The sequence below is a fragment of the Microcaecilia unicolor genome, chromosome 2 (genome assembly GCF_901765095.1).
Source record: "Microcaecilia unicolor chromosome 2, aMicUni1.1, whole genome shotgun sequence".
NCBI lineage: Eukaryota > Metazoa > Chordata > Amphibia > Gymnophiona > Siphonopidae > Microcaecilia > Microcaecilia unicolor.
In genome coordinates, this window is record NC_044032.1 from 350739218 (window position 1) to 350765541 (window position 26324).

At 44.7% G+C, this 26324-nt stretch overlaps 2 protein-coding genes across 4 annotated transcripts in view; one reads left to right on the plus strand and one right to left on the minus strand.

The window, feature by feature from the left end:
* The window catches only part of IDUA (iduronidase alpha-L-), a 225068-nt gene that overhangs the window by 126579 nt on the left and 72165 nt on the right, over positions 1 to 26324 (minus strand). The window lies entirely within an intron of this gene.
* The window catches only part of SLC26A1 (solute carrier family 26 member 1), a 37725-nt gene continuing 37266 nt past the window's right edge, over positions 25866 to 26324 (plus strand). For both annotated transcript variants that reach the window (XM_030194463.1, XM_030194462.1), the window contains exon 1: positions 25866 to 26046. The gene's annotated coding sequence lies outside the window, so the exon portion shown is untranslated. The remainder of the gene's footprint in view (positions 26047 to 26324) is intronic.

Genomic DNA, 26324 nt, shown 5'->3' on the forward strand with positions numbered 1-26324 from the left:
TATAATGTGGGAAGGGGAGAGGTCCGGCCCTTATTGAATAAGGTTAAAAGCATCCAAGAGTTTCCCAGGCCAAACACCAAGAAACAATTGCGTAGATTCCTGGGGATGGTAGGGTATTACCGCAGGTTCATCCCTCATTTTTCCGCAATGGCCACTCCTTTAACTGACATGCTGAGAGGGAAGAGTCCGGACCACTTGAGGTGGGGAGGGGAGGAGTTGAGGGCATTTGAACAGATGCAGAGGGCCCTGTGCCAGGAACCTGTGCTGAAGGCAGTTGATTTTGAAAAGCCCTTTATCCTTCAAACAGATGCTTCAGGGAGGGGGTTAGGCGCAGTGCTGTCCCAAGAGCATGAAGGGGAGGAACACCCGGTGCTTTATTTAAGCCGGAAGCTCCTGCCTCATGAGGAACATTACTCCACCATAGAAAAGGAGTGTTTAGCCATACGATGGGCAGTGCAGGAGTGTAGTGTTTATTTAGAAGGGAGAAAATTTAAGTTGGTAACGGACCATGCTCCACTGAAATGGTTGAATGTAATGAAGAATAATAATGGGAGACTAATGCGTTGGTACTTAGCATTGCAACCTTTCTAATATGCTGTGGAGCATCGTCCCGGGCGATGTTTAGGAAATGTTGATGCTCTGTCCCGGGTGGAGGAGGAGGAGGAAAAAGAATGCGGGGGTGGAAATTTAAGGGGGGGGGTATGTAAAGAGTATGGAGGACAGGTCCCAAAGGAACCCTGGGATAGGCCAGAATACCCCCGTTATAGGCAGGCATTCCCCAGAAAAAAACTAGAAATAAAGAACTACAACTCCCAGCATGCACCAAGGGAGACCGGGGATAAGAGAAACTATCTGCATTCCCAGGAGTCTCCAGAGGAGGGCCGCAGGGGAAGGAATAAGGCTGATTCTCCAACCTGGTGGAAGAGGTGGTGGAACAAGTGGGTGGAGAAAGAAGAGCCAACAAAGAGCTTTAATGAAAGAAAGGGTGAGCAGCTGGGAGAAGGGCGGGGCGAGGAGAATATGGATTGGGCTCCTGAGGAGAGAGAGGCAGAGAGTGAGCCTTGCCCTATGGAGTTGACTGAACCGGAGAACACCCTGGAAGAGCCGATGGACTTTTCAGCTCTGGCTCAGCGAAAGCCAAGGAGGTAGCGGGGCCAAGCCGGGTCAAGCGGGAGGAGGTCAGGTAGGAGTATGACTGACCAAGAGGGTGGGACCCTAGGCTTTGAGCCCGCGCAAAGCCATTACTGTGTTTTTGAAAGCCTGGCTAAATTGAGCTGTGTTTTGAAAGCTTGGGCCTAAAATTGAACTGTGGTTTTTGAAAGCCTGGCTAAACGGAGCTATGTTTTGGAAGGCTTGGCTAGAACTGAACTGTGTTTTGAAAGCCTGGTAAAAATTGAACTGTGTTTTGAAGGCCTGGCTAAACTTGAACTGTGTTTTGAAAGCCTAGCTGGACTGAGCTGTGTTTTTGAAGCTTGGCTAAAAATTGAACTGTGTTTGGAAACCAGGGCTGAAGTGCGCTGGGTGTTTTTTTTTTCTTTTTCCTGCTACTCTCCAGGGGACCGGGAGAGAAAGCAGCGGTTGAAGCCTGCACGGTGTAGCAGTGTTTGTTGTTTTGGAGAAGCAATTGGGAGAAGGAGGGACGTTCCTCCTATTCAATAAAAAGCTTCCTTATATTTGTTTTTTGAGACAAAGGGGAGTCATACAGGAGTGTGTGTTTTTTTTGTTTGGGGTTTTTTTTTTGGAAGAGCTGCAACCCCAGGAGGAAAGAGGAGCCACTTTACAATATATATATCTAACAAGATTATATATCTAACAAGATATATAAATGCACAATCGGCAGTCAATAAGACAGCCATACTGAAAGACTGGATTGAAAGGGAAAACCTAGAACGTCTACTCATAACAGAAACATGGCTATACCTAGAAGAAGATCCAGTATTGCTGGACCTATGCCCACCAGGATACAAAACAATACATCTAAATAGAAACAAAAAGAAAGGAGGGGAGTTGCAATCATACAAATCCATTTTCACCGTTGAGCACATCAATAAACACATATCCCCAAAGATGGAAATACTAGCATGCCAAATCACAGACACAACACTCGTAGGCCAACTACGCATCACACTGTTCTACTAAAACCCAGGCAGCTGGACAAATGCACAAGACAATTTCTTGAACTTCATATCAAATACATGCACACACCAGCAGACTATCTTACTAATTGGTGATAGCAATCTAACACTAATAAACTTCCTAAATCAATGGAACTTCACTGCAGAAAAAGGCACCTCATCCCACAGAAAAGGCCACCAACTGGACATACTAGACCATAGGTTACCGACAAACAACAATCACATAATAGAAAACCACAAATGGGACGAGGTACCATGGTCAGACCACAGCAAGCTAACTTTCAAACTGAAATGGAAAGTAGATGGAAAGAAGAGAACACAGAGATCAACACACACAATCGTGACCAGAGGAAAGGTGGACAACCACACCTTCTGGGAAACAATGGAAAATGACCATAAAAATCTAGAACTGAATGACATCCATTTCATGAGGAACTGGGAAGAAACATGTGCAAACACACTGGACAAAATAGAACCACTCAAAACAAAAACAAAAAACAACCGAGACCCTGGTTCAATGATGACCTACTGCAAATTAAAAAGCTATGTAGGAGACTAGAAAGAATATAGGTTAGAAACAAAACAGAAACAAAGAAAGAGGACATATAGAGGAAAGCTATCAGAACATACAAACACAATATAAAGAAAGCAAAGGAAGAACATTATAACACTTACACAAACCCAGAACAGATTAATGCAAAAAAAATATTCAAACTCATGAATAACCTAATGAAAATACAGGCATACTGGCATCACCTGAAACACCACCTACTGTGAACGAACTTGCTAAATATGTCGAACAAAAAAATAACAAAAACAAGATGCAACCTTACAACATCGCAAACGAACATAAATGACTTCTTACAAGACTGCGAAACCAACAACACCCACGCCATCATAGACAGAATCTGGACCACTTTTGAATCACCCAAACCAAGCACAGTAAAGGCATTACTGACAATACACGCACATGCGAATTGTACCCTAGACAAGTGCCCAAACTACATGATGAAAAATCCACCAGAATGATTCATCAAATGCACCACCCATCACATCACATACATGTAACAGAAGGACAATTCCCAAATGATAAAGGCGAAATCATACTCACCCCTATCCTTAAGAACTCAACCAACAAGATCAGTGACATCACAAACTACAGCCAGTGGCCTCAATACCACTAATGACCAAAATGATGGAGGGATTGATAACACAACAACTAATGAAATACCTATCAAAATCTCTATATAATAGAGGAAGTGACGTCACGGGACTGAATGGCCGCCTAAACCCGGAGCTCCGTTCTTCCCTCCTGCCTTAAAGCTCCACTTACCATAAGGAAGCCTCTCACAGTGTCTGCAAGAACTGCAAACTGTTGCTGACTCGTCTAAGCCATAGAAGATGAGCAAAAAAAGTGGCGCACTGCACCGAGAGAGCGAGCGGCTGTCGGCGAAGCAGACAGATCGCGGCCTAGCGCGCCCCGCCTCCCCCAAGGTACGCAGAATCTCGGAATCGGGCCACAATCCGGCCCGTGAAGAACACCACGAACCCGCCCCCAATCAGGACCTGGCGCACGAAGTGACCAAAAGCTTGGAGGCGCTTAGGGCTGAAATTGTGGCGTCCAAGGAAGAAATACTGGAGCACGTGGACGCCCTGAGCGTTGACCTAAGAGAGCTTGGGGGAAGGGTAGAAGGGCTGGAGGAGCGCGTGGATGAGATGGGGGAGAGACACGAAGAAGCTGAAAGGTGCATGAAAAAAATGTCAGAACAAACAGAAGACCTGCAGTTTAAACTGGACGATCTTGAAAACCGGGAGAGACGCCAAAACCTCCGGTTTCGAGGTGTCCAGGAGAACGCAGATAATGAAGACGTCCCGTCGGTTGTGCTTGCTATATGTGCACAGCTGTTGGGCCCAGAATTTGATGTTAGCCAGATTGCTATGGATAGAGCGCACAGAGCACTGGGCCCTGCGAGAGAGAACAGGCCGAGGGACATAGTGGTCAAGTTTTCTACATATGCCTGTAAAGATCAAATATGGCAAAAGGCTCGCCAGTGCTCTAACCTCGAATTTAAGGGAGCTCGTGTGGCGATCTACCAAGACTTATCCTTGTTTATGCTGAACCTCCGAAGGTCTATGAAGCCGGTAATAGAGGTTCTAACCAAGGAGAAGATTACCTATAGATGGGCATTCCCATTTGCCATTTGCTTCGAACTCAAGGGAGAGAAGATCCGCTGCAGGTCCGTGGGTGCTGCATGGAAAAGCCTACATGAAGTGGGTTTAACCCCCACGGAAAGTTTGCCTACGGGATTGGCCCCCTCAACAAAAGAGCGTCTGCAGAGATGGAAGAGAGTCGAGAAAGGGGCAAAGAGCTCAAGACATCTTACCTGAACTGTAGAGGTTGGACTCTCAGGGGTGAACTCAGTTGTACAGTTATTTTCCCCGAAGGGGGGTAAAGTTGAGAACATATTCTAGAGAGAGTATTTCAAAAGATAATGTACTGATTGGTAGTGGAAAAAAATAAATAAATAAATAAAAAATGTGATATCGAGGTTGAATGGAGGAGGAGGGAGGGATGGGGGGTGGGGGGATTGGGGGGAATTAATTATATTTGATTGTTATATTGGTTAAAATAATTTGCGATTTGGTCAAGGGGGTTTCTTCCTTCAAGTCCCAGGCAGTGCCGGATGGTGCTGGTTGGTGGATTCAGGTTAGGGGGGAGTAGGGAAGGTTTATGGGCTAGAGAGAGGAACTGGGGGGTAGAGATGGGGGGAACTAGGGTAAGGGGGGATGGGGATAGTTTGGGAGGGGGGAAGTTAATATTAGAGTTAAGTCCTCGTAGGTCAACATGTTATTCTTCATTCTCTCTATTGAAGATTGAATGGTAGACTTTAAAATATGTACATATAACATAAAGGGGTTGAATTCGCCCTATAAGCGACACGCACTGCAACGTGAGCTACACTTGATGAAGCCGCGAGTAGTCTTTTTACAGGAAACACATTTATTACAAAAGCATGAGGGGCTTCTGCTATCTAGACAATATCGGCAGGTTTACTGTGCCTCAGATGCTAAGGGTGCAAAGAAACGGGGAGTGGCTATAATGTTTCATAAAGACACCCAGGTACAGATTCTGCATTCCAGAAAGGACAGGGAGGGTAGATTCCTATTTTTACACGTGTTATTGGAGCAGGAGGAATGTACATTGGCTAGTATATACGCCCCAAATGAAAGGCAGGACACTTTTTTCCTGCGCCTGAACAGGGAATTGCAGAATTTTGCTAGGGGTAAACTAATTGTGGCTGGTGACTTTAATGCCACTATGCAGCCAGGTTTGGACAGATCAGCTCCTCCTGCTCCGATTGACTGCAAACTTTCTCGAGCCTTGAAATGTTTGGTTGATGAATTGGGATTATATGATGTATGGAGACAGGCTAACTCCAGGGGGAGAGAATATACCTTTTATTCAACGGTACACCTTTCCTACTCCAGAATTGACTATATTTTAATGGATAAGACATTGTCTGATGGGGTAGGGGGGGCCACTATAGGTCATATTACCATATCAGATCATGCCCCAGTCTGGGCCAATATTTCATCCTTGCATGCTGAGAGGAGGGATAAGAGATGGGCGCTTAACAACTCTCTACTGCAAAACCAAGAGCTGGTGGTGAGATTTCAATCAGTCTTGAAAGAGTATTTTGACCTCAACATTAGAGAGCTGCACGGTTTCCGTCCCCGCGGGAATCCCGCGGAACCCGCGGGATTCCCGCAGGGACGGAGGCAGTTCCTGCGGGGTTCCCGCGGGGATGGAACCAGTTCTGCGGGGTTCCCGCGGGGACGGAGGCAGTTCCTGTGGGGTTCCCGCGGGGATAGAACCAGTTCTGTGGGCTTCCCGTGGAAGTGTAAGCTGCACCTGTACCAGCCTCTCATCTACCGAATACCAATTTGAGTGCTGTCTCCTCCTCCTCCTCTTCTTCCTTGCTTTAACAGCATAAATGTGGAAAGTCTTCCATTAAGGAGGTGGTAGAGTCACAAATGATGACGGAATTCAAAAGGGCATGTGATGAACACAGAGGATCTCTAATTAGAAAATGGAAGTTATATAAAAGCTAACCTTAAATGGCTGCATGTGTGTGGATATGTCAAGTGACACTTAGATGGTGACTCTGGCTGTGATGAACTAGAGCTGATACCTGGCAGACTTGTATGGTCTGTGTCTCATACATGGCAATCTGGTGTAGGATGGGCTGGAAAGGGCTTAGACAGCAACTTCAGTGGCTGGAACATGAGGACAGTGTTGACAGACTTTTACAGTCTGTGTCCCACAAATGAGAACATGAATAGGCTGGAGTGGGCTTCGATGGCAACTCCAGCAGTTGGAACATAAGGATGGGGCCAGATAGACTTCTGTGGTCTTTGTTCCAGAAACACAAAAGAAAAACCATAATCAAGTATATAATATCACACTCGTTGATTTAATGATGAATTGATCATGAGTGTGACTATTGGGCAGAGTGGATGGACCGTTCAGGTCTATTTGCTGTCACTTACTATGTTACTATTAATCCTCTTTGCTCCCAGGCTGGTGCATAGACCTCAGCTCTGACACAGGCACGAGAATCAGATGTCATTTGTTGGAATGTAATTGTATTTTACATGCATTGCCTGTCACCTATTATTTCTCTGTGATTACTCTGTGACCTCTGATGTGAATTACTTAGAGAGGTCACACTGCTATGCAACTTCCTGTGGGGGTTAGACACAGCACATGCAGCACATGGAGCACATGGAGCTCATGATCTCTCCTAACCTGAGAGGATCTATGGTGGTGTGAGCATCCATTACCATCTAAGCACATGGAAGGAGCTGATAAGACAAATGTATAGTAATATGTATATATAAGCCTGTCTGATTATAATCTAACTACAAACTGTGAGTAAACAGATGTTTTGTTACTTCAACTTTAAAGTGACTCAGCAGTGAATTATTCAGGGGTGAATGAGAGAGAGATGAAGAAAGAAATTAACATTTCTAAAGCTGAAGCTGTGTGTACTAAAATCTGCTAATTATTTACTACAAATAATCCAACAAAAGGGTTATGGGCCCAGGGCTCAGGAATTGAAAAAGAAGAGAAATATTACCAGGCAGAAAAAAAGGCCACATTTTTCTCTTAAGTTTTAAAGGAAAGATTCAGTCTGTCTCTCTCTCCCCCCACACAGCAGACAGAAGGCTAAGAAAATGGCTGAGGGAAGAAATTCACCATTTTTCTATTCTCTCAAGGTGCCTAGATTAACTGAGTTTAATTATCAGCAGTGGGAACTAAGATTCATATGTCTCCTTCGAGCAAAAGGATTAAATATATGCTTAGACCAAGACAGAACAGCTGAAAATATGGCTGAATGGGACAATGCAAACTATTATGTGAAGTGCATGCTTTTGGAAGCTCTCTCAGAGAAACAAGCCATATTAGTGGAGGGAAAAGATACACCAAAGGACATTTTATATAAACTGAGAACTATGTATGCAACTACATATGCAAAGCAGCAACCAATTTGGTTGGCAGAGTTGAATGAAACCAAATTAAGGGATAAAAGTAAATGTAATGATCACATTATGCATCTTATGTCTTCATTTCAAAAGTTAGAACTTTCTGGAATTCCCATGTGTGATGCATTGAAAAGAGCATTTCTTTTTACCTCACTATCAAAGAAGTTTGATGTTTTTAGGTCTGTAAATGAGGCCATTGAAGGGCAATCTTTTGAACAGACAACATCAAAACTAAGGCAGGAATGCATAATAAATGATTCTGAGGAGATGTGTTCTCAAAGCAAGTCAGAGAGAAATGAAACAAATTTCTTGGCAAAGAACAGAGGAAGGCGGAGCTATGGGAAAACTCCACCCAAGGGCAAGCTGATTTGCTACTCATGTGGAAAGGAGGGACATGTATCTAAATGGTGTAAGGAAACACAAAACACTCCCTCTAGCTCACCTAAGCCAATGGAACTAAAGAATTTTCAAACCAGGAAATGTATGAAGGACAAAGATAAACACAAGGGCTTTCTAATGGCAGAAAAATCTTTGACTATGGTAAATAATAATTCAAATGAAAGTACTTGGATTTTGGATTCAGGGAGCACATGCCATTTAACCAATTGTAAGGATTTCTTTCAGGAAATGTGTCCAGAGGAAGGTATTCTTAAAACTGCAAACGCAGGGACTGCTAAGATCCAAGCAAAAGGTATTGGATTCTTAAAATGCAAAGTGTCTAATGAAGTTAAAGAAATTCCTGTAAGTGATGTCTTGTATATTCCCCAAGCAGTTTGCAATATGCTTAGTGTATCTACATTAGATAAGAAGGGATTTGTGATTCATTTTGAAAATAGTAAGTGCACAATCTCTAAAAATGATGAAGTGTATGCTGAAGCTTTTATGCATAATGATGTTTATAAACTGAGCATTTCAGGTGAAGCCTCACATATGGCGCAAGTAAGGAAGAATGATGGTAAATGTAGTCTGGAAATCTGGCATCGCCGCCTGGGACATCGTGATTGTAAGGTGATCCAGGATCTTTACAGTAAGCAACTGGCCACCGGCATTCAGATAAGTGCAGATGCTGGTAAAATGGAGAAATGCATAGACTGTGTTACTCAAAAAGGTGTGAGACCCTCATTTCCTGCATACACAGGAAATAGGAGTAATAAAGTACTGGACTTAATACACAGTGACTTATGTGGACCGTTTAATATCCCATCATTGGGAAATAACAGATTTGTGCTAATATTCTTGGATGATTTCTCTAGATATTGTGTGGCCTATTTGCTGAAAGAAAAAAGTCAAGTCACAGACATGCTGAAGAAATACGTAGCCATGGTGAGCAATAAATTTGAAAGAAAACCAAAGGTTCTTCAGACCGACAATGGTGGTGAGTTCACTTCACAAAGCATGCGCACATTTCTAGAACAAGAAGGCATTCAGCATATCACAACAGTAGCTTATACACCAGAGCAAAATTCTGTTGCAGAGAGAAAATTTAGGTCACTTGTGGAAATGACCAGATGTATGCTGTCAGATAGCAATCTCCCTAAAAGACTATGGGGGGAAGCCATTCTCACAGCAGTGTACCTACAAAACAGAATGCCAACTAAAGGCGCTGAGCGCACACCACATGAGACATGGCATGGTAGGAAGCCAAACCTGTCACACATAAGAACATTTGGAAGTACAGCATATGCTCATATACCAAAGCAAAGAAGGCATAAGCTGGATTCCACAACAGAAAGGGGCATTTTAGTTGGCTATGCTCCAGGACACAAAGGATATAGAATTTTGAATCTGAAAACTGGCATTGTTGGCATAAGACATGTTACATGTTTTGATGAAAACAAAAGGGTTGATAAAGGCTGGATTATCCCAGATGAGCCTTATCATCCAGAATATGAAACTAGAACCATAATAGACATGCCAGTGTATATAAATGCCATACCAAGGCAGATGTCTGAAAGCAACTCATCTGTATCTAACGAGGAACAGGCAGAGGAAACAGACACAGAAAGGATCATTGAAGAAGACAGTACAGTTGGAGAAGGGGAATCAATTGGAGAAGGACTCTCAGATTTAGAGGATGCGGAAAGGTCAGACCAACCTGTTGTCAGACGCTCATCCAGGGAAAACAAAGGTGTTCCACCCCCAAGACTGTCTTACTTAACAAAGTCAGCAGAAGCTCAAGAGCCCTTAACATGGGATGAGATTGAGAAAATGCCAGCAGAAGAAGCTGCTGAATGGCATAAAGCTGCACAAGAAGAAATTGATGCATTGGATAAAAATAATACTTGGATTCTTACAAAATTACCTCCTGGCAAGAAAGCTATAGGATGCAAATGGGTATTCAAGTTAAAAAGGAATGCACAAGGAAAAGTGGAAAGGTATAAAGCCAGATTAGTGGCAAAGGGATATCTTCAAAAATATGGAGAAGATTTTGATGAAGTGTTTGCACCTGTAGTGAAACACACGACAATCAGAACACTTCTGAGCATTGCAGTCTCAAAAGGCATGCAAGTCAAACACATTGATGTGAAAACAGCGTTTCTTCACGGAGATATAACTGAAGACTTGTACATGGAACAGCCAACAGGTTTCATAAATACAAAACAAAGACAGCTAGTGTGTAAATTAAACAAAGGTCTTTATGGATTAAAGCAAAGTGCAAAATGTTGGAATGAAAAATTGCATGAAATATTGACAAATTTAGGATTTAAGCAAGGTGAAGCAGATAAATGCTTGTACACTAGGTGCAGAAATGGACAATATGCATACATTTTAGCTTTTGTTGATGATCTGCTCATTGCAAGCAAAAGTGAGCAAGAGTACAAGGACATTGTAAAGTGTTTAAACCACAGTGTTGAGATAAAAGAACTTGGTAATGTGTCATACTATCTTGGTATAGAAATTGAGAAACAAAATGATGGTTCTTATCTTCTAAGCCAGAAGCAGAAAATAAATGAGCTTATTGAAAGTTTAGGTATGCAAGATGCCCAAGTTGTAAGCACTCCCATGATCACTGATTTTCTGAAGGATGAAACAGTAAGAGAACCTTTACCAGATAACATCCAATATAGATCAGCCATAGGTAAGCTTTTATATCTAGCTACCACATACAGGGCTGATATAGCAAATGCAGTAGGAATTTTGAGCAGAAGGGTCAGCTCACCTACCAAATCAGATTGGACTGCAGTTAAAAGGATGGTAAGGTATTTAAAGGGTACCATTGATTGTAAATTAAAGATTTCAGCCAATAGTAATCCAAAACTAATATGTTACTGTGATTCAGATTGGGCAGGGGATCATTCTGATTATAAATCCACAAGTGGATATGTGTTTATGTATGGAAATGTACAAATTTCATGGGCCAGTCATAAACAAAGTATTGTGAGTTTGTCTTCTACAGAAGCTGAATATGTGGCCGTATCGGAAGCGTGCAGAGAACTGATGTGGATTGAAAAACTTTTGCTGGATTTTGGAATAGCTGAACAGAGACCAATCCAGATAATGGAAGATAATCAGAGCTGCATCCGACTGTCACAGAATGACAAGGTTCAGTCACGCACCAAGCACATCGCAACGAAATACCACAACGTGCGAGAGTTGGTGAAAGAAGGGGTCATCAGTCTACACTATTGTCACACCAGTGAGATGACAGCTGACATCATGACCAAACCGTTACCCAGAGAACATTTTGTGAATCTGCGTATAAAGCTTGGACTTTGTATGAATAAATAATTGCATGACAGTTATGCATGAGAAGGGGTTTGTTGGAATGTAATTGTATTTTACATGCATTGCCTGTCACCTATTATTTCTCTGTGATTACTCTGTGACCTCTGATGTGAATTACTTAGAGAGGTCACACTGCTATGCAACTTCCTGTGGGGGTTAGACACAGCACATGCAGCACATGGAGCACATGGAGCTCATGATCTCTCCTAACCTGAGAGGATCTATGGTGGTGTGAGCATCCATTACCATCTAAGCACATGGAAGGAGCTGATAAGACAAATGTATAGTAATATGTATATATAAGCCTGTCTGATTATAATCTAACTACAAACTGTGAGTAAACAGATGTTTTGTTACTTCAACTTTAAAGTGACTCAGCAGTGAATTATTCAGGGGTGAATGAGAGAGAGATGAAGAAAGAAATTAACATTTCTAAAGCTGAAGCTGTGTGTACTAAAATCTGCTAATTATTTACTACAAATAATCCAACAACCTGACCTACTGGCACGTGCATGTGGCGACCTCTCAGCACACACTGCCAGTGAATCAGAGACAAATCTTTCATGTGCGCACCAGAGTTCCAAGTTCCAACTTCCGTTCCTTCCTTGCCTACAGTGCTGTGGCTCAAATCCAGAAAGAGACTGAGGGAGCTGACTGGAACTTTCTTTTATGTACTATTAAATTCTTACGGGGATGGGTGGGGATGGGTTAAATTCTTGCGGGGATGGGTGGGGACGGGTTGGGATGGTTTAAATTTTTGCGGGGATGGGTGGGGATGGGTAAGATTCCAGTGGGGATGGGTGGGGACGGGTAAGATTCCAGCAGGGACGGGCGGGGATGGGTAAGATTTCTGTCCCCGTGCAACTCTCTACTCAACATAGACTCTGGACCACCACTGGGGACAGTATGGGATGCTTTTAAAGCAGTGGCGAGAGGGTATTTTATTAAACAAGCTGCTCAGAAATCCCGAGCCCAAAGGGAACGTTTGACTCAATGCATGGGTGCAGTAGGGGACCTGGAAATTAAATACAGGCAGTCTGGTGCGGGGTCTGACTACCGGAAGCTGCAGGCTAAGAGATTGGAAATAGCCTCCCTACATGAGGATAGTTTGAAGTTTGCGTATGCAAGGACCAAACAGGTGTACTACGAATGTACTAATAAACCAGGTAGACTACTGGCCACAAAATTAAGGAAAATAATATCTGATCGGCACATATTAAAAATAAAGGGAGTTAGAGGAGAGGTTCTGCATAAGGCCACGGGGATAAGAGACTGTTTTGCACAATATTATGAGAAATTGTATCGGGAGGATCCCACTGTACAGACGGGAAAAATAGATGAATACTTGGCTGAAAGGGGTTTGAAAGTTTTGTCCGAAACGCAGAGGGAGGCACTTGATCAACCGGTGAGAGTAGAAGAGGTGTTGCAGGTAATTAAAGCGCTGCCAGCGGGTAAGGTGCCAGGCCTAGATGGCTTCACAAACGAATTTTATAAGATCTTCGGACCACTTCTGGCACCCTATTTAACTTTGATAGCTAACTCTGTAAGAGAAGGTGCCCCACTTCCATTGACGATGATGGAGGCTTGGGTGGCAGTAATTCCCAAACCTGGGAAGGATGGAACTGAATGTGCCTCGTACCGGCCAATATCAATACTTAATGCTGACGTAAAAATTTTGGCTAAGGTTTTGGCCAATAGGCTGGCGAGGCTGTTACCTAGTCTGATCCATCCCGACCAGGTTGGGTTTATAGCAAATAGGCAAGCTATGGATAACATCCGGAGAACAGTGGATCTCTTGTATGCAGCCCAGACAAAGGCCAGTCAAGTGGTGTTATTGGGGCTAGACGCCGAAAAGGCCTTTGATAGGGTTCACTGGGGGTTCCTTGATAAAGTTCTGGCCAGGGTAGGGATAGGATCTCAGTACAGGGCCTGGATTGGAGCGTTGTATTCGGCACCGCGTGCGTGTGTGAGGGTGAATGGAGGACATTCGGAGATGTTTGTGCTAGGACGCGGTACGCGACAAGGATGCCCTCTGTCTCCCTTACTCTTTGCGCTGGCAATGGAGCCCTTGGCAGAGGCGATTAGAGAACATCCGGATATTACAGGGGTAAGAGTGGGTGGACAAGACTATAAAGTAGCATTATTTGCTGACGACGTGTTGCTGTCCCTGACTAACCCTTTAATCTCACTGCCAAATTTAATGAAGGTGATAGACGAATATGCTGCAATCTCTGGCTATAAACTCAATGCTGGTAAATCTATTGGCATGGCGCTGGGAGTACCCCCAAATATAATGGAATCACTGAAGGCGTCTTTTAATTTCAAATGGGAGCCTAAAGCCTTGGGTTATTTGGGAGTCAAGATCTCGAGCAACTTATCTGATTTGTTCGACGACAACTACCTGGCCCTTAGAAGGGAGATACGGAGGGACCTGGACAGATGGTCATCCATGAGACTGTCCTGGTTTGGGCGCATTGCCACGATCAAAATGAACATTTTGCCCCGACTATTGTATTTATTCCAGGTACTGCCTTTGAGGCTGTCCAGGTCCTTCTTGTCTGGGATTCAGGACTCCTTGATAAGGTTCATATGGTGTCATAAGAGACCACGTTTGCCGCGAGCAGTGCTATATAAGAGTAGAAAAGAGGGGGGTTTGGGGGTGCCCAATCTCACCTGGTACTATTGGGCAGCACAAGCCAGAGGGGCAGTAGATTGGTTTCGAAGGGAAGAGCATAAAAGATGGGTAGATATTGAACAAGCCCTGGTTGGAACGCGTGAACTTGGGCATCTCATGTGGTTGCCTGGTAAATATAGAGGAAGGGTGGAAAGATTTCCGCCGGCAGTCCAGACTACCTTCTACTACTGGGACTGTATGTTCCCGGAACGACAGCCGATTACATCTGGCTTAGCCCCGATTGTGGATAACCCTTATTTGAACCAGGTATAGGCAATAGTGTGTTTTGCAGATGGGCAGCCTCGGGTTTGGACTTGTTGGGGCAATTGCATGTAGGTGAGGCTGTTTCGCCCTTTGAGACCTTGGTGGAGGACTACGGTCTTAGTCCTAGAGATAGATATGCTTATTCGCAACTCCACCACTTTCTCAAGGGGCCTATATATGGCAGATGCTTAAGGCGAGAAACTCACCCGATGGAGGAGATATGTGTAGATACTAGACGCACAAAGGGATTGATATCCTTTTTATACGATTATCAAATGAGATGCGCAAAAACGTCTATATTACACAGACAGAGATGGGAACAAGAGCTACATTTTACCCTACCTGAGGCTAGTTGGCTGGCTCTCGAGAAACAGATTCGAAAGTCTTCAACGGCGGTGGCCCTACAAGAAAGCGCCGTTAAGGTGTTTTATAGATGGTACTTGACTCCGGCTAGACTACACCATATGAGTGCCCAGATATCCCAAAATTGCTGGCGAAACTGTGGGGAGGCAGGGACAGCGGGTCACATCTGGTGGACATGCCCCAAAGCACAGGCTTACTGGAGGGGGGTTCGAGCACGTATTCAGGTATGGACTGGTAGGTCTGTGCAGTGGCATCCCTCGATCTTCCTTTTGGGTGGGCGACCAGAAGGCCTTACGTTAGACCAGTGGCTATTTGTGCGCGCCTCTCTGAACGCTGCCCGGGTGAACTTAGCTCAAAGCTGGAAATCCCCGTTGGTCCCCCCAATGGTGAGATGGATAACTAAGATCAGATATATTTGTGAAATGGAAAGACTGACGGCCCTGAAGAGAAAAAGGTTCCCTAACTGGCAGAGAATTTGGGCCCCTTTTCTGAATAAATGTTTGGAATAGCGAGAAAATGACTGTATGGCTCTGCTGACTGCGAGGACGGGAGGGAGGGTGGGAGGGAGGGGAAGAATTTGATAAGGGGAGCTGGGGGGTTAGGAATTACAGAAAGGGAACGTTACTTTATAAAATTAAAAATGTGTGAAGTATACTAAGTTTGGGATAAGCTATTGTTACAAGGATGGTTATATTGTTCGATACACAGTCTTCGTTAATGGTATCATATTTGTATTATGCTGAGATGTGTAATGTTCTTGTGTGCATAACAATTTTCAATAAAGACTTCCAAAAATTAAAAAAAAAAAAAATCTCTATATAATAAAAGGCACCTCCAACGTTCCATGAAGCCTCAAGCCGGAAACTTGAGGCACCAGAGATATCTGGTTTGGCCAGGAGTGTCTGGCCCGCCCTCGCGTCATAATGTCATGACGTCGAGGGCGGCGCAATGACACTTGGCCAAACGCCAACTCCCCCTGTCTCTCGGCGGCCATTTCCCACCTCCGGAGGACTAACATCGCCCACGCACAACGTCGGAGGGAGGCGGGGACGCAGGCATCGGCGACACGCGATCTCCCCTTGCCCCTCGGCGCCCATTTTCAAACTCCGCGGGACTCCCATCGCCCCGCACAACCTCCGAGACATGGAGGGAGCGATGCAGGCAGACAGCCTGAATGTCGGACAGACGCAGGGAGCCAGCCTGCCTGCCTTAACGTGCCAGGAAGGGAGTCAGCTTCAACGTCACAGTGGGAGGGAGGGCCACGACCCTGAAAGGCGCAGGAAGGTGGGGGCACTCGATGCTGAAGCTGTGAGGGGGGAAGGGGGAGGGCAGGAAGGGGGGGAGGGAAGACAGGGGGGAGCTTCATTTCCTGTTGTTGTTCTTCCTGTTAGCCAAGCCTCGCTTTGGTGTCCCTGAAGCCAACCCTCGCTTTGGTCTCCCTGCTTCTGCTTCATTTCCTACTTGTGACATCATCAGCCTACTCCTTTATAAGGACCCAGGGAGCTTTACTATGTTGCCTTTGCAAGAGGTCTCTTAATCTTGTGTTACCTGTTTAGATAATTTCCCTGCTTGGCTTTGTTCCTGAGAATCCTGAAGGTCTGTTCTGTGTTTCTTTGAGTCTTGTGTTTCAATGCTTTGCTTTGTTTCTGTGTGTTTGATTTTGCACCTTGATCCTGAAAGCCTGGCTCTAGAGCCACACCCTGCCCTTGGTGTCTGTATCTGTATGTCTCTACCCTTGGCTCCTGCTTTTAGTCTAGCCCTGCTTTTGACTCTTGCTATAGTTAAGCTCTATGTTTAAGCCAATCTCTGTGTTTAGCCAAGCTCTGTTCCTGTTTTCCCTGTTCTGGTTCCTGTATGTGTAGTTCTTGTCTGTTAATTCTGAGAGTCTGTAGAAGTCAGCATCGTCCCTGATTACTTCACTGCTATGCACCTGTGTCTGCTGCCTCTCAGTCTGCCTGGCCTTTCCCTTTCCAGCTGTGGATGCTGGTAAGCACATTGTTTCTTTGTTTGTCTTCCCCTAGTCTGCTTAATCCTTTGCCTGCTATGTTTGCTTCCTGGCTCTTGAGCTCTGTTTCTGCCAAGTTCTGTTCCTGTGTGTGTTTGAGCCAGGTTCTGCTCCTGCTTTATGTTTGAGCTAGTTCTGTCCCAGTTCCCTCCTAAGTCTTTTCAGTATCCTGTTCCAGCCAAGCCCATTCCAGAATCCTGTTCCAATCAAGCCAAGCCAAGCCCATTCCAGAGTCCTGTTCCAGCCAAGCCAAGCCCGTTCCAGAATCCTGTTCCAGTCAAGCCAAGCCAAGCCCTTTCCAGAATCCTGTTCCAGCCAAGCCAAGCCCATTCCAGAAGCCTGTTCCAGTCAAGCCAAGCCAAGCCTGTTCCAGAAGCTTGTTCCAGTCAAGCCAAGCCAGTTCCAGAAGCCTCTTCCAGCCAAGCCAAGCCCAGCCTGTTCCTGAATCCTGTTCCAGCCAAACCCAGCTGGTTCCAGAATCCTGTTCCAGCCAAGCCCAGCCAGTTCCAGAATCCTGTTCCAGCCAAGTCCGTTCCAAAATCCTGTTCCAGCCAAGCTTGTTCGAGAATCCTGAATCCTGTTTGAGAATCCTGAATCCTGTTCCAGCCAAGCCTGTTCAAGAATCCTGAATCCTGTCCCTGCCTTGTTTATTGTCTTGCTTCTGTTATTCTTGTTGCCTAGCTCCTACCCTGTCTTGCCTGTCTAGTTGTGATTTGTGTTGTCTCTTTCAGTCTAGTCCTGTCCAAATCCAGTCCTTGCCTTGTCCTTGTCTTGCCCTTTTCTGGACCCAGTTTTAATCTACTTCCGTGTTTTGCCTTGTCTTGCATTTCTGGGTCCCAGTCCCAGTTTTAATCCCGTTCCGAGTCTTGCCTTGTCCTGTCTAGGTTCCAGTTCTGGCCCTTTGCCTTCTTTTCCTTGCCTTGTCTGGATCCGGTTCTTGTGTTGTCCATTGTGTTTAGTTATCTCTGTCCTGCCTTGTTGAGTCTGTTAGTTTATCCTAGTCCAGTCTGTTCTGATTCCTGCCTGTGCCAGCCCAGGTGATTTGTCTGCTAAAGCTCCGGCTTTGGTCCAAGGGCTCACCGTTCCTGACAGTTGTGACAATAAGCCTATTAAGTTATGCGCACTGCTATATAAAATACGCCTGGATTTGGGCACGGATCTCTAAGCGCGCTATATGTAATCCGCCAGTATGTACTTATGCTAGAGTTTCCATTTCTAATACTATGTCTAGCTAGGCAAACAGGAACTACCCAAATGCCTAAGTAATAATATCACCTTAAGGGCCTTACAAAAAGAAAGATGATTTAATTTTGAGCAACTCACCAACAGATTTGCATTCCAGACTGCTGGTGTCACACAGTAGAAAGACTTATGTCTAGAACATGCAAGGTAGATCACTGGATAAAATGCTACCACAAGCAAATCTTGCTTGGAGGACCTCAAATTCCACTAATTATGCAGGTCCTGTCCCATTCAATGAATTTTTTTTTTTTGTTACATTTGTACCCCGTGCTTTCCCACTCATGGCAGGCTCAATGTGGTGGGCAATGGAAGGTTGAGTGACTTGCCCAGAGTCACAAGGAGCTGCCTGTGCCGGGAATTGAACTCAGTTCCTCAGGACCAAAGTCCAGCACCCTAACCACTAGGCCACTCCTCCACTCCTGTCAATACCTAGGATAACACTTTAAACTGAACCTGCCATTTCATTCACAATCAGTGTAATTCTGCTAAAATGTGCAAGATCCTCCCCCTAGCATTTTCCCCTTAAAAGCATCACCACTGTTCTGGCAAAGCTGGAAGCCCTGACAAACTGCACAGTGGTAATCAAGCCTACTAGTCACCAATGAATGAAGAATGGTGGCTCAACTTTCAGGCAACAAAAGGACATAATTAAATAGAGATACTGAAGAGTGAGCAGCACAGTAAAGTGTATATGAGTATACAAGCATCCAGAGTGAGCTCAGTGTCTGAGAGCACTTCCAAAATCTCTCACTGTCTCCTTTGGGACCAGAACCTCTCTTTCAATTTAAAGCTTTACTGCAGAAGCACCTGGGTGCATTATGAAAAATGCATCAATCTTACATTCTTTATTTTTAATGACCATTGTATTTACAAAACCTGAATCAGATGTTCTTAATTTCATGTGATTATATTATACTATTTTATGTTGACAAAATAGTTCTAGTCTTTGTAACAGTACACCCATGTTGTAAGAGCAAATGTTTATATTATAATTCACATAATAATCACTTGATGACTATTACCATTTCATAATTCCAAATCATGGTTAAAGTACACCTTCTATTTTTATATATTTATTTAGTTCTTTACATAAGTAATGCCTCACTGGGAAAAGACCAAGGGTCCATCAAGCCCAGCATGCTGTCCACAACAGCGGCCAATCCAGGCCAAGGGCACCTGGCAAGCTTCCCAAACGTACAAACATTCTATACATGTTATTCCTGGAATTGTGGATTTTTCCCAAGTCCATTTAGTAGCGGTTCATGGACTTGTCCTTTAGGAAACTGTCTAACCCCTTTTTAAACTCTTCACCACTTTCTCCGGCAACGAATTCCAGAGTTTAATTACGCGTTGGGTGAAGAAATATTTTCTCCAATTTGTTTTAAATTTACCACACTGTAGCTTCATTGCATGCCCCCTAGTCCTAGTATTTTTGGAAAGCATGAACAGATGTTTCACATCCACCTGTTCCACTCAACTCATTATTTTATATACCTCTATCATGTCTCCCCTCAGCCGTCTCTTCTCCAAGCTGAAAAGCCCTAGCCTCCTTAGTCTTTCTTCACAGGGAAGTCATCCCATCCCCGTTATCATTTTAGTCGCCCTTCGCTGCACCTTTTCCAATTCCAGTATATCTTTCTTGAGATGCGGCGACCAGAATTGAACACAATACTCAAGGTGCGGTCGCACCATGGAGCGATACTACGGCATTATAACATCTTCATACCTGTTTTCCATACCTTTCCTAATAATACCCAACATTCTATTCGCTTTCCGAGCCACAGCAGCACACTGAGCAGAAGGTTTCAGTGTATTATCAACTAAGACACCCAGATCCCTTTCTTGGTCTGTAACTCCTAACATGGAACCTTGCATGACGTAGCTATAATTCGGGTTTTTTTTTTCCCACATGCATCACCTTGCACTTGCTCATTTTAAACATCATCTGCCATTTAGCTGCCCAGTCTCCCAGTCTCGTAAGGTCCTTCTGTAATTTTTCACAATCCTGTCGCGAGTTAACGACTTTGAATAACTTTGTGTCATCAGCAAATTTAATTACCTCGCTTGTTACTCCCATCTCTAAATCATTTTTAAAGCACCATTCCATATTAGCTCAGGATGATGTACCATAAAAACAATTCTCTACTATAATGCAGGTCATAGAACTAAAATGAGTCAAAAACAGCATAAAAATAAATCACAAAATTCACATAGAGGGGAATTTTTCAATATGATGACTAAGTCAGACTTTGAGTGTTTTGCACTAAACGTCCCAAATCTGAATAGAAAACATAACCATTTTTGAAACTGCAAAAAAATCTATCTTTTCTTTTTCAAAAATATCATTTGTAACAAGGTTTTGAACTCTGTGCATTTATCTTTTCAGGCCACTCCCCCCCCCCCCCCCAAAAAAAAAAGCATACAAGTGAAAAACGTAGAAAATGAAGCCATTGGGATGTAAGAGGGGCCAGCATTTTTAGCAGATTGGTCCCCTAACATCCCAGGAGAGCAATGGGGCACCTTAGGGGGCACTCCTGTTAACTTTATATAAATGCTCCCAGGTACACATCTCACCGTTGCTCCTTTATCTTGTCTGCTGAGCCCCCCAAAACCCACCCACAATCCACTACCCCCAACTGTACACCACTACAATAGCCCTTATGGGTGAAGCAGACACTTATATGTGGGTACAGTGGGTTTCTGGTGAGTTTAGGAGGGCTCACAGTTTCCACCACAAGTGCAACAGGTAGGGGGAGTTATGGGCCTGGGTCCACCTGTCAACAGTGCACTGCACCCACCACTACACTACTCTGGGGACCTGCATGCTGCTCTTATGGACCTGAGTATAACATCTAAGGCTTTCATAGAGGCTGGTGAGTACTATTTGTATTCACATTTTGGGGGGTGGGAGGTCAATGACCATGGGGGGAGTAAGTGGGATCATCCCTGATTCCCTCCAGTGCTCATCTAGTCCTTTAGGGCATCTTTTTGAGCCTTATTTGGTCAGAACATTGAAGTTTTCACCCTAGACGTTTTTGATTTGTTCCATTATGGCTGTAAAATGCCCAATTGTTAGGCACACCCTAACCCGCCTTTGAAACGCCCCCAACACGCCCCCTTGTGATTTGGATGCATTGCAGATGAAATGCATATATAAACATCTGCAAAATAGGTTTTGAAAATACTGATTTGGATGTTTTGAGAAGAAGTCCATCCAAATGGTGCTTTATGCCACTTTTAGGATCTTTTTCTCTTTCAGAAATGAGCCCCTAGGTGTACACTTACCTGAGATAATGTCATTTGAGTGCCTAAGTGGTATTCTACAAATCGGCACTCAAATGACATAGCACATATTTGTAAAAGAAGCACTCACATGAGGAAGGCATAGGTGGGCAGGTATTTAGGATGGCAACTCACAGAATAATGAAATTGCCTGTAATGATGCCTGCTATGTTTAGGTGCCCAATTTATACTATGGAAGGTATAAACGGAGGCACCTATATGAACACTGTTATTGGGTACCTAAATGTACATTAGTATTCTTTGTGGACACTTCGGAGTCCAACATGTTTGTTTTCAAATCAGATGGACAACTCAAAAGGGCCAAATAGACTTTTTTCAGCAAATCCATCCAAATCGCCATAAACAATCACATGCTCAGAAAATGACCTAATGGGTGAGCTACACAAAAAAAGGCAGTTGGAGAAGGGGTGTTTCATGGGCGGTGTTATGGGATGGACGTTTTCTAACGATAATGAATAGCAGGGCAAAAAGTTGGGGTAGAAATGAAAACGTCCCAATTTAGACCTGCTATAAATGCGACCATTATGAAGCTACAACCTATCTTTGGACCTATTTGCTCATTTGCTGAGTTGGAGAGTGGAGAGGTGGATTTGGTTGCGGTGTGAAGGAGAGTGGAGAGTTGGAGAGTGGTTTGTTTCTACCTTTGTCTGCCCCAGTCTTAAGCCCTTGTCCCCTACATTTCCTGCCTTGCTTCTTCTCTGTCTCATTTCCTGAACTCCTTCACCACACCTGCTAGCTCCCACCCACACCCATCAGTTGCTGTCTCTCAGACTCCTTTCCCTCTTTGCTGTATCGCTTGCCCAACAACCCTTCATTCTCCCCAAACCCCCATACCTCCCTTTGTACCCTCCTTACCTGCATGTACTGTGTTTCTCCTTGTGCCCCGTACTGTGCCTCTGTGTGTGTCCAGTTCCAGTGTGTTGTGTGCTGGTGCTGTCTTACTGAGTGGTGGGCCAATGTCTCACTAGTGGTGCTGAGCTCTGCAGTAGGTGAAAGTGTGCACAGTGGTGTAAGTGGGGTTAGTAGGTTGCACCTGTTGTGGTGGGACACCTGCACAAGAAGCATTGAGCTGCTGAATGCTATTGTGCTTGAGGCTTTGCTGGATATGGCTGAGAGTCTGGAGGGGAGGGCTAGGAGGAGGTACTCCTATCAGCAGTGCCGTAGCGAGGGTGCCTGACACCCGTGGCGGGTCGCCACTGCGCACCCCCCCCCCCCGGGTGCAGGGCACGGCGCACCCCCCTCCCGAAACGCACCCTCTCCCCCCCCCCGAAACGCACCCTTACCTTGCAGCGGGGGGCAGGCGGGAGGTCCGATCCGCCCCCAGTGCACGTCACTGGGAGCTGCGTCGGCTCTGCTGCTTCCCTGCTTTCTCTGCCCCGAAACAGGAAGTAACCTGTTCCGGGTCAGAAAGAGCAGGGAACCAGCAAGCTGACACCCCCCCAGCGGCATGCACCCGGGGCGGACCGGCCCACCGCCCCCCCCCCTTCCTACGCCACTGCCTATCAGAGAGTTTTCAGGCCCAGGACACAGTTCCTGGACTTCAGTGACCAGGAGTACCCTACCAGGTGCTGCTTTGATAGGGCTGCCATACATCACCTCTGTCAGCAGCTAGGGCCCCACCTCCAGGCCAGGAATGCAGAAATAATCCAGTGCACATTAAGGTTACAGTCTCCCTCTTCTTTCTTGCCACTGGTACTTTTCAGTCAGTGCTGGCAGTCACTGCAGGCCTCACCCAGCCCACCATCTCTAATTGTCTGGCCCAGTTCTTTGACACCTTCCTCACCCATGTCTCACAATACATCTCTTTTCCCAGCACTGTTCAGGCCCGCCAGAACAACATGAACCAGTTCTACTCCACTGACCACTTCCCCTTGGTCAAAGGGGTCATCAACTCCACACACATGGCCCTCAGATCCCCCTCAGACACAGGACACTTATAGGAATAAGAAATCCTATCACTCCATGAACATGCAGGTGGTGTGTCAGAGGGTCTTTTACTAAAGTGCGTTAATGTTTTCAGCTGGCGCTAAACGCTGAGATGCCATAGGAATATGGGGGGATTCTATACATGGTGCCTCTACGCAGAACAAGTTTCTGCCTCAGCGTATTCTATAAGCAGTGCCTAGAGGTGTGGTATATAGAATACACATAGTTGATATCCCAGCACCTAGAACTACACGCATCCATTTACACCAAGGGAGACATGATGTAAATACTGGCGCGTAGATTTAGCACACAGGGGCATATTCTATAACAGCGCATATAAATTTTGGAACACCCACAAAAATGCCCATTTCCCCGTCCATAACCACGCCACTTTTTGGCTGCACGCATTAGAATTTAGGTGCTCTGCTATACAGAATATTAGCAAGTTGGGTGCGTAAAAACTATTGCCAATTAGTGCTCATTATTGCTTGTTAAGCACTGTTAAAAATTCTGATTGGCTTGTTAAGCCAATTAAGTTATGCGCATTGTTATAGAATACGCTTGGATTTCGGCATGGAATGCTGGGCACGATATACAGAATCCAGTTGATAATGGGCATCTCAGCGTTTAGCGCCAGTTGATTTTTAGCGAGAACTAAAAACACTAGCGCACTTTAGTAAAAGATCCCCTATGCCATTAAATAGATGTATATTGTGCTATTAAAAGTAAAATTTTTATTAAGAACTAGTAAAAAAGGCCCGTTTCTGAACAAAATGAAACGGGCGCTAAGAAAATGATTTTGTTTTTGCAATTATGTTATTAAGGGAACCATTACCATAAATTATGGTATATCATGAGTTATATCGTGTTTTTTTTAAACCTCTATGTTTTTTTATTTTCAAAAAACTGAGAGTAAGCAGAGTGTACGTAACTTTTATTGGGGTGTGTGCATGATAATGGGCTAGTTTGGGGGATGTGTGATCTGGAGTAACACATTGTTTCTGTGTGTGAGAGAGAGACACAATCTTTGTGTGTGTTTCAAAGAGACAGTGTCTGTGTGTGTGAGAGAATCAGTCTCTGTGTGTGTGAGTGACAGCGTGTGTGGGTGAGTCAGGAAAAGAAATTTTGTGTGTCAGAGAGAGAGAGTGTGTGTGTCTCTGACATAGACAGAGTGTGTGTGTGTCTGTGTGTGAAAGAAAGAGAGTGCGGTACAGAGTTCACTCTCTCGGTTTTTTTTCTGTTTCGGGAGGAAGCAGAGGGGTGTGTGCATGATAATGGGCTAGTTTTGGGGATGTGTGATCTGGGGTAACACATTGTTTCTGTGTGTGAGAGAGAGACACAATCTTTGTGTGTGTTTCAAAGAGACAGTGTCTGTGTGTGTGAGAGAATCAGTCTCTGTGTGTGTGTGTGTGTGTGTGTGTGTGTGTGTGTGTGTGTGTGTGTGTGTGAGTGACAGAGTATGTGGGTGAGTCAGGAAAAGAAACTTTGTGTGTCTGACATAGACAGAGTGTGTGTCTGTGTGTGAAAGAAAGAGAGTGCGGTACAGAGTTCACTCTCTCAGGGTTTTTTTTTCTGTTGCGAGAGGAAGCAGAGGGGTATGTGCATGAGAATGGGCTAGGTTGGGTGATGTGTGTTTTGGGGTTTGACTGGTAGGGGTGGTGGCTTTTGGGGGGGTGTTACAGAAAGCGAGTGCGGGGCGGAAATTGTGCATGTGCGAAGAGGCGGACCTGGAGTGTCGGCGATTCTTCCCCCGTTTCTGTCTTTTGGTCTCTCCCCTCCGCTGCTGCCATGATCCTGCTGGATTTGAACATCCGCTTCAACAAAGAGGCCCTGACGCTCAAGCTGGAAAACGGCGCGTCCGGGTGAGCGGGGAGGAAGTGGGGCCTGCGGTTCCAGGCCTGGGCAGAGGGGTCGATGTGTGGAGCGTGAGTACTTATTTGAAGGGGCGTCTGCCAGGTCCTGCTCACCCCAAGAGGATGGAAATGTTTAAAAGAAGGGCCTCAGAGAGGAAGAGGAGGGGGGGCAGTTCGTTACCGGCCTTCCTCTTCGGAGCTGTTTCCCGCCCCTCCCCTTCGTTAGTGCTGGCTGTTGTTTAAACTTGTTACCTGGTGCTGCGCCGGCAATAGTGAAGGGGAGCACCTCTCGGAAACAGGCTGTCAGTGTCTGAATGTAGAGTGCTGTAGCGGCTTACGCGTTCCGTGCTGCCACGATAAGTTTCTGTGTCAGTCTGTCAGAAGTTTGCTGTAGATCAATGTCTCAGCCCTGGGTTTTTTTTTTTGGCCGTGCGCTTCCCGCCTCCTGGCTTCGAATTGTAGCATCTCCTGACATCAGCCAATCAGACTTCTACTGTGGGAGAGTGACATCAGGAGATGGTTACAAACGCAGCCTGAGACATTGGAACGTTGGAAGTGCAAATTATTATATTAGAAATGTGAGATACAGTCTTAGTAAATGACAACAAGAAATTGTTGAACAGTGGGAAAAGATAAAAGCATTACACTATCATGTTCTGTACAAACAACAAAATAATCACAGATTGAACTTCCAAATGGGTTCAAGGTTCAGTGAAATCATAAGTTTGGCTCAGCACAATTTCCAACGTGCTTGTAGTTAATCAACAATCTTAGGCATTATTTAAACAAAGTGACTTGGACTCATATGACCAAAATCTGAAGTAACTCGATTTTATGAACTACATGACATAGTACATTAGCCCTCTGAATGCTATTCCTTAACAACGGAAGTAACACGTTAAAGTGAAAGGTCACTGCTTTATGATCATGAAATCACTGCAGAATATCCTTTATTGAAGAGGTTGCTGGAAGTACTGTAACATCAAGACACAGATCTGCAATATTCAGGTAAGAACATTACTACTTTGGAAGAATAATAATACATTCTGATTTATTACTGGGTTGCTATTTTCCTGTAGAAATGTTTCCATTTTTCAACACAGTTTAAGCCAAGTATACACTGTGATCAAATTTGATAACATACATACAAACTGTTTAATCTCCAGTTACCAAACACATCAGTATTTGAAACATGTGAAGCCTGATTTTGTATAGGTTGTTGAGGTAGGAAGAGAGATGTCTAAGTCAGAACATTCACAATTTGCAGTGTATTGTACAAAAAGTTG